We start from the raw sequence: 8,194 nt of genomic DNA on the forward strand, positions 1-8,194 counted from the left end.
TGTTACACAATTGTAGGTGTTGATGATCAGCAGACATGACCAAAATGTCAGTCACAGTAATTGTTGCTGGAAAAGATTTTCATCCCTGAAATATCCACTGAGCTATCAAGAAAATAAGTCTTGAGGTCATCAAGCTATGATGTCATTGTTTGATTTGGTCACAGCTTAGTTTCTGGTGGTTTTTTTAAAATTCTTGGCTAGACTATTGGTGATGACATCATTTTATGATGTCAAAATGTCAGAAATGAGGTCACGCAAGTGTCTGAGTATACATATTTTGTCTGGGATTAGCCCAAACTCAATTTAGTCAAGACAATTAGTATTTATTTTGATTCTTGTTAAAAAACAAATCTCTTTTTACATTTAGTCAAGTTTTGACTAAATGTTTTAACATAGAGGGGGAATCGAGACGAGGGTCGTGGTGTGTGTGTGTGTGTGTGTGTGTGTGTGTGTGTGTGTGTGTGTGTGTGTGCGTGTAGAGCGATTCAGACCAAACTACTGGACCGATCTTTATGAAATTTTACATGAGAGTTCCTGGAAATCATATCCCCGGAAGTTTTTTTTCTTTATTTCGATAAATACCTTTGATGACGTCATATCCGGCTTTTTGTAAAAGTTGAGGCGGCACTGTCTCACCCTCATTTTTCAATCAAATTGATTGAAATTTTGGCCAAGCAATCTTCGACGAAGGCCGGACTTTGGTATTGTATTTCAGGTTGGTGGTTTAAAAACTAATTAATGAATTTGGTCATTAAAAATCTGAAAATTGTAAAAACAAAAAAACAATTTATAAAACGATTCAAATGTACGTTCAACTTATTCTTCATCATTTTCTGATTCCAAAAACATATAAATATGTTATATTTGGATTAAAAACAAGCTCTGAAAATTAAAAATATAAAAATTATTATCAAAATTAAATTTTCGAAATCAATTTAAAAACACTTTCATCTTATTTCTTGTCGGTTCCTGATTCCAAAAACATATACATGTAGATATGTTATGTTTGGATTAAAAACACGCTCAGAAAGTTTAAACGAAGAGAGGTACAGAAAAGCGTGCTATCCTTCTCAGCGCAACTACTACCCCGCTCTTCTTGTCAATTTCACTGCCTTTGCCACGAGCGGTGGACCGACGATGTTACGAGTATACGGTCTTGCTGAAAAATTGCATTGCGTTCAGTTTCATTCTGTGAGTTCGACAGCTTGACTAAATGTTGTCTTTTCGCCTTACGCGACTTGTTTTTCAAAATGTGGTGGACGTTGAGTATGTCAGGCTAGTGATGGTGGTGAGAAGCAGTTTGGGAGTTGTGCAAGTTTGAACATGTGTGAAATATTCTTAGCGTTGAGTAAATAAATGGATTGATACAGGTCACATGAAGAGTTCTCTTGAACATTATTTATGAAGCTGGACCAGCTTTTTTTTCCTTTTTGACTCACATGCGAAGCAAAAGTAAGTAAGTATGTACTCACCCGAGTCGTCCGTCCGGACGTCCGTCCGTCCGTCCGGCCGTCCGGAAAACTTTAACGTTGGATATTTCTTGGACACTATTCAGTCTATCAGTACCAAATTTGGCAAGATGGTGTATGATGACAAGGCCCCAAAAAACATACATAGCATCTTGACCTTGCTTCAAGGTCAAGGTCGCAGGGGCCATAAATGTTGTCTAAAAAACAGCTATTTTTCACATTTTTCCCATTTTCTCTGAAGTTTTTGAGATTGAATACCTCACCTATATATGATATATAGGGCAAAGTAAGCCCCATCTTTTGATACCAGTTTGGTTTACCTTGCTTCAAGGTCAAGGTCACAGGAGCTCTTCAAAGTTGGATTGTATACATATTTTGAAGTAACCTTGACCCTGAACTATGGAAGATAACTGTTTCAAACTTAAAAATTATGTGGGGCACATGTTATGCTTTTATCATGAGACACATTTGGTCACATATGATCAAGGTCAAGGTCACTTTGACCCTTATGAAATGTGACCAAAATAAGGTAGTGAACCACTAAAAGTGACCATATCTCATGGTAGAAAGAGCCAATAAGCACCATTGTACTTCCTATGTCTTGAATTAACAGCTTTGTGTTGCATGACCTTGACCTTGGGTCAAGGTCACATGTATTTTGGTAGGAAAAATGTGTAAAGCAGTTCTTAGTATATGATGTCATTGCTAGGTTTAGTTATTTGACCTTGACCCTAAAGGTCAAGGTCATGTCAAGGTCAAGCATGTGAGTCGTATGGGCTTTGCCCTTCTTGGTTTTTTTTTTTTTTGGGGGGGGGGGGGGTTGGGTCATTAGAAAACAGGGTCTTGAAAATGTCTTATCAGCGGTTTGGGGTCTTAAAAGGGAGGCCGTCTTCTAAGGAGTAAGGTGGTTCATAGAGGGGCGGGGGTAACGAAGGCGAGTCGTGTGCAAGCATTTGTTGTTCTTGTTGTATTCGCACATTTTGGGGGAATATGTATACATGTATTGTCGGAGTATTTGTTGGTGAGACATATATACACGTATCACCATCAGGTTAATGATAGCTTAATTTACATCAAATATGTTTTTGTGACATCTGAAAATAGAATACAACCTATACAACCATACACTTCCCTTACCAACTTATTTTGATTTTATAACATCATTATCGTACTCGGTTTTAAAAAAAAGTATAATTTATTTCCATATTTAAACCACACATAAAGCCTCATTTACCTCCGATCCACCGACCCGCACCCCGAGTCACACACCCACTCGCTCACATGCATCCCCAGACACATATATACAGGCATACTAGTCTAACCACTCACTATCAGCCTCACTCACACATGCATCCCCAGACACATATATACAGGCATACTAGTCTAATCACTCACTATCAGCCTCACTCGCACATGCTTTTGTTTGTTTGTTTGTTTGCTTAACGCCCAGCCGACCACGATGGGCCACATCAGGGCGGTGCTGCTTTGACATCTTACGTGCGCCACACACAAGACAGAAGTCGCAGCACAGGCTTCATGTCTCACCCAGTCACATTATTCTGACACCGGACCAACCAGTCCTAGCACTAACCCCATAATGCCAGACGCCAGGCGGAGCAGCCACTAGATTGCCAATTTTAAAGTCTTAGGTATGACCCGGCCGGGGTTAGAACCCACGACCTCCCGATCACGGGGCGGACGCCTTACCACTAGGCCAACCGTGCCGGTACTCGCACATGCATCCCCAGACACATATATACAGGCATACTAGTCTAACCTCTCACTACCGTAAAATCCCTAGCATAAGCCCACCATCTAGCAAACGCCCACCCCCCACTTTGGGCCAAAAGTTGTGCACAGGGGTAACTACCTAGCAAACGCCCACCCTGCTTTTTTCAAAGAGACTATAGGCTCACTTTCACTAGGATTTGTGCAGACTGTTCTAAAAGTCATCTTTTTCCCCTTCTTTACCTTTTCGTGTTTCTTTCCTTTTTATATTTAGTCAAGTTTTGACTAAATATTTTAACATCGAGGGGAATCGAAACGAGGGTCGTGGTGTATGTGCGTGTGTGTGTCTGTGTGTCTGTGTGTGTGTGTGTGTGTGTAGAGCGATTCAGACTAAACTACTGGACCGATCTTTATGAAATTTGACATGAGAGTTCCTGGGTATGAAATCCCCGAACGTTTTTTTCATTTTTTTGATAAATGTCTTTGATGACGTCATATCCGGCTTTTCGTGAAAGTTGAGGCGGCACTGTCACGCCCTCATTTTTCAACCAAATTGGTTCAAAATTTGGTCAAGTAATCTTCGACGAAGCCCGGGGTTTGGTATTGCATTTCAGCTTGGTGGCTTAAAAATTAATTAATGACTTTGGTCATTAAAAATCGGAAAATTGTAAAAAAAATAATAAAAATTTATAAAACGATCCAAATTTACGTTTATCTTATTCTCCATCATTTGCTGATTCCAAAAACATATAAATATGTTATATTCGGATTAAAAACAAGCTCTAAAAATTAAATATATAAAAATTATTATCAAAATTCTTTTTTCGAAATCAATTTAAAAACACTTTCATCTTATTCCTTGTCGGTTCCTGATTCCAAAAATATATAGATATGATATGTTTGGATTAAAAACACGCTCAGAAAGTTAAAACGAAGAGAGGTACAGAAAAGCGTGCTATCCTTCTTAGCGCAACGAATACCCCGCTCTTCTTGTCAATTCCACGGGCACTGTCATCTGCTGAAGAGACATTAAACTCCAAAAACCAACCAACCAACCACGGGCACTGCCTTTGCCACGGGCGGTGGAGTGACGATGCTACGAGTATACGGTCTTGCTGCGTTGCGTTGCGTTCAGTTTCATTCTGTGAGTTCGACAGCTACTTGACTAAATATTGTATTTTCGCCTTACGCGACTTGTTTTTCCTAAGTTTGTGGGTTTTTCTTTCTCAGAAAGATTGGGCCTTTTGAAGACAAAATCCAAGTTCAGTTAACGTTTCATTTCCAAAGACGATCGTGTAATTTCTTCCCTGTACAGAAAGAAAGGGCTTCATTGGTGTTGACATTTCGACATTTCATCAAGTTTCTTTTTCCCGGAGTTGTGTTGTTATTGTTTGTCCTTGCAAAGGTCTGGCGATTTTCTTTTTACTTTATAAATTTATATGAATGACTATGCTCGGGTTGTTTTCAGAAGAGCCAGTCCTTCTCTCTCTCTCTCCCTCTCTCTCTCTCTCTCTCTCTCTCTCTCTCTCTCTCTCTCTCTCTCTCTCTCTCTCTCTCTCTCTCTCATGGTTGGCCTTCTTTGCCTCAAAGTCCTTTTTCTTTCTTTTTTCCTTCACTTCTACTCACACGACCTAACTTACATGCTTTCGGGGTTTGTATTCACTCAATTACACGGTTGAGCACAAAACTTACTTTGTGCAAAGGGGTCTATCCCTAGCAAACGCCCACCCCCCAATTTTGCCCTAAATCTGTGCACAGGGGGGGTGGGCTTATGCTAGGGATTTTACGGTATTAGCCTCACTCACACATGCATCCCCAGACACATATATACAGGCATACTAGTCTAACCTTTCACTATTAGCCTCACTCACACATGCATCCCCAGACACATATATACAGGCATACTCGTCTAACCACTCACTATCAGCCTCACTCGCACATGCATCCCCAGACACATATATACAGGCATACTAGTCTAACCTTTCACTATTAGCCTCACTAACACATGCATCCCCAGACACATATATACAGGCATACTAGTCTAACCTTTCACTATTAGCCTCCCTCACACATGCATCCCCAGACACATATATACAGGCATACTAGTCGAACCACTCACTATCAGCCTCACTCACACATGCATCCCCAGACACATATATACAGGCATACTAGTCGAACCACTCACTATTAGCCTCACTCACACATGCATCCCCAGTCACATATATACAGGCATACTAGTCTAACCTCTCACTATTAGCCTCACTCACACATGCATCCCCAGACACATATATACAGGCATACTAGTCTAACCTCTCACTATTAGCCTCACTCACACATGCATCCCCAGACACATATATACAGGCATACTCGTCTAACCACTCACTATAAGCCTCACTCGCACACATGCATCCCCAGACACATATATACAGGCATACTAGTCTAACCTCTCACTATTAGCCTCCCTCACACATGCGTCCCCAGACACATATATACAGGCATACTCGTCGAACCACTCACTATTAGCCTCATTCAAACATGCATCCCCAGACACATATATACAGGCATACTCGTCTAACCACTCACTATCAGCCTCACTCGCACACATGCATCCCCAGACACATATATACAGGCATACTAGTCTAACCTCTCACTATTAACCTCCCTCACACATGCATCCCCAGACACATATATATACAGGCATACTCGTCTAACCACTCACTATCAGCCTCACTCGCACACATGCATCCCCAGACACATATATACAGGCATACTAGTCTAACCTCTCACTATTAGCCTCCCTCACACATGCATCCCCAGACACATATATACAGGCATACTCGTCGATCCACTCACTATTAGCCTCACTCGCACATGCATCCCCAGACACATATATACAGGCATACTAGTCTAACCTCTCACTATTAGCCTCATTCGCACATGCATCCCCAGACACATATATACAGGCATACTAGTCTAACCTCTCACTATTAGCCTCACTCGCACATGCATCCCCAGACACATATATACAGGCATACTCGTCTAACCACTCACTATTAGCCTCACTCGCACATGCATCCCCAGACACATATATACAGGCATACTAGTCTAACCTCTCACTATTAGCCTCACTCGCACATGCATCCCCAGACACATATATACAGGCATACTAGTCTAACCACTCACTATCAGCCTCACTCACACATGCATCCCCAGACACATATATACAGGCATACTTGTCTAACCACTCACTATCAGCCTCACTCGCACACATGCATCCCCAGACACATATATACAGGCATACTAGTCTAACCTCTCACTATTAGCCTCCCTCACACATGCATCCCCAGACACATATATACAGGCATACTCGTCGAACCTCTCACTATTAGCCTCACTCACACATGCATCCCCAGACACACATATATACAGGCATACTCGTCTAACCACTCACTATCAGCCTCACTCGCACACATGCATCCCCAGACACATATATACAGGCATACTAGTCTAACCTCTCACTATTAACCTCCCTCACACATGCATCCCCAGACACATATATACAGGTATACTCGTCTAACCACTCACTATCAGCCTCACTCGCACACATGCATCCCCAGACACATATATACAGGCATACTAGTCTAACCTCTCACTATTAGCCTCCCTCACACATGCATCCCCAGACACATATATACAGGCATACTCGTCGATCCACTCACTATTAGCCTCCCTCACACATGCATCCCCAGACACATATATACAGGCATACTAGTCGAACCCCTCACTATTAGCCTCACTCACACATGCATCCCCAGACACATATATACAGGCATACTAGTCGAACCACTCACTATTAGCCTCACTCACACATGCATCCCCAGACACATATATACAGGCATACTAGTCGAACCACTCACTATTAGCCTCACTCACACATGCATCCCCAGACACATATATACAGGCATACTAGTCGAACCACTCACTATTAGCCTCACTCACACATGCATCCCCAGACACATATATACAGGCATACTAGTCTAACCTTTCACTATTAGCCTCACTCGCACATGCATCCCCAGACACATATATACAGGCATACTCGTCTAACCACTCACTATTAGCCTCATTCGCACATGCATCCCCAGACACATATATACAGGCATACTAGTCTAACCTCTCACTATTAGCCTCACTCGCACATGCATCCCCAGACACATATATACAGGCATACTAGTCTAACCTTTCACTATTAGCCTCACTCGCACATGCATCCCCAGACACATATATACAGGCATACTCGTCTAACCACTCACTATTAGCCTCACTCGCACATGTATCCCCAGACACATATATACAGGCATACTAGTCTAACCTCTCACTATTAGCCTCACTCGCACATGCATCCCCAGACACATATATACAGGCATACTAGTCTAACCTTTCACTATTAGCCTCACTCGCACATGCATCCCCAGACACATATATAATAATAATAAGAAGAACATTTATATAGCGCTAAATCAAAAACTTTCGTTAAAAAGGCTTGCTCTAAGCGCTTGACATCTAAACTAAAACGTCATTCACACTCTTTACAATGATGTACAAGAACTTCATGTCACACTCTTTCATTCAGTATAGCACCATTCACACAGTTGTTATTCTGTACAAGACAATAAGTTAGTCTAACATTTAGAATGTTCATAAGATGAAAACAAGAGAAAACCAGACTGATTAAAACAACTGCTTAGTGCTAACAAAGCATGAATCTTAATGATAACGTAATACATGTTTAACTGTTAAGACCATAAAAAAAACCTATATGCTAAAATAACTTCGAACTTTTAAGAACTTCTTATAAGATACACAGCACATCTAGATAAACACCAGAATGATAAAACAAAAGGCAACTCGTTAAAACTATTAAATGCATCAATGTCTAAAACACGAAAGACTCAAATATAAGATACACAATTCTCTGAAATTGTTTAATAAAACTG

The sequence above is a fragment of the Littorina saxatilis genome, linkage group LG16 (assembly GCF_037325665.1).
Source record: "Littorina saxatilis isolate snail1 linkage group LG16, US_GU_Lsax_2.0, whole genome shotgun sequence".
Taxonomy (NCBI): Eukaryota; Metazoa; Mollusca; class Gastropoda; order Littorinimorpha; family Littorinidae; genus Littorina; species Littorina saxatilis.